The sequence below is a fragment of the Phytophthora parasitica genome (assembly GCF_000247585.1).
Source record: "Phytophthora parasitica INRA-310 unplaced genomic scaffold supercont2.44, whole genome shotgun sequence".
Taxonomy (NCBI): Eukaryota; Oomycota; class Peronosporomycetes; order Peronosporales; family Peronosporaceae; genus Phytophthora; species Phytophthora nicotianae.
The window spans coordinates 58209-59985 of record NW_008649030.1 but is presented as its reverse complement, the minus strand read 5'-3'; positions in this window follow the sequence as shown (position 1 = coordinate 59985).

Sequence of the window (1777 nt, the reverse complement as noted above, 5' to 3'; positions counted from 1 at the left end):
AGATTGATACATTGTACAGGACGCTGAGGAAAATTCAATTATTATAATGATTCTGGGCAATATCAAATGCACGAAAGCTTGGCGATGGAAAACGACGCTTTCAGTTCTAGCTTTCAAACATAACCACATTTTCGCTCTTGAACATTAACTTGTAAAGGTGAATACTTGAAAGAATCGCTAAAAATAACACACAGGTCCCATAGAACCTATCTGACCACTCATGTTATTATAAAAACTACGATTTGAGCGAATACAATAGTCAACCAACATTACTACTTTATGATTCCTTCAAGAAACACGGCTTAGATATTACACCCAACAGGATGTAAGTACACTGAATTTCTATATCGGTCGATGAAGCAGCAAGTTGTAGCTAACGACTTATTAACTCTTTACACAAACTCGTAATTTTTTTAACTCGTTCAATAGTACTTTTTCGAAATTTAAACCAAAAATATTGAAATTTCAAATAACAAAATGTCCTTGGGTGAGTGAAGGTTGTTAGAGGGCCAGGCGACATTTGCGCCTGGCCGAATTAAAGTTGGCGAGGCTTTCCGCCCAGCTTTTAGCTGACCTTCCAGGATACTATGTACTCCCTCCGTGTCAGATTACTCGACCAAACTAGCCGAACGCCGCCGCTACGCTGCGGTAATTTATGTATGGTCGCGCTTGTTAAGATTTATACCGCCTCCGCTTTTTTATTGAACGATTACCCTAAATTATCGTACAAATTATTGACCACTTTTGAGCAATCTCTATAATGTTTAAACCTCCACGTTGGTTAGTGCAATCTATACGTTTAATGCACACCGTATTATCGTAGCCACCTGCATATCTGCAGGAATCGCTCCAGTGCCCTCCTTTTCGATAAAATTCAAAACTTGTTGCTTTAGAATCATACATATGTATATAATTATAGCTGCACGATAATTTATTTTCTCATGCATTATACTGTATACACTATTTACAAATATTTAATGATAGTATCGTGCCCTAATACTAATAACAAACGCTTCATAAGTCGTAGTATGATTCGAACCCTACGCGAAAAGGAATTCTATTTTCTTGCTTCTTTCTGCAACGCTGTGGGAAGCCACCTATCAAAGCTGACAAGCCGAGCGGAGCCCGCTAAGCGGGGCTCTATGAACAGTGTTAAGCCGAGCTGGCAGGGCACCCGCCTCGCTTCGCTCGGCGGAAATTTTTAAATTTCGAAAAATGTATTGCATTGTAGCCATTTTAACCTACGATTTCCCTGTAAATGATATTCTTCGTGTAAGTATTACTAGATCCCAACGTGGTGGGGTCACAGAGAAGAAGCTTGATGTTTTTGCGTGATGTAATTCGAGATATCGCTACGTAAAGTTGCCCTTGTGAGAATACTGGTTCAGGGAGATACACACCGACATGGTGGATGGACTGGCCCTGGGACTTGTTAATCGTCATCGCAAAGGCGACCTGCAAAGGAAATTGTTTCCGCCTTATTTCAAAAGGCAATCCAGAATCCTTGGTGATCAGCGTAATGCGTGGAATTAGCACACGACGTCCTGCTCGTGGACCCGTCATGTAAATGGCTTCAAGGAAGTTGCGACGCAGTTGGGTCACTCTCAGTCGCGTTCTATTGCAAAGTCCCTGCCTAGTATTCAAGTTTAGCATCAGCATCACAAACGATGTAGTTTCAGACGCTGTAAAATTCCCAAATAATGTTTCTTGAATAGTACGCTGCGGGGGGATGTTTTGAATATTGCGTTCGTCTCCCCAGGCTGAGAACTGTGATGAT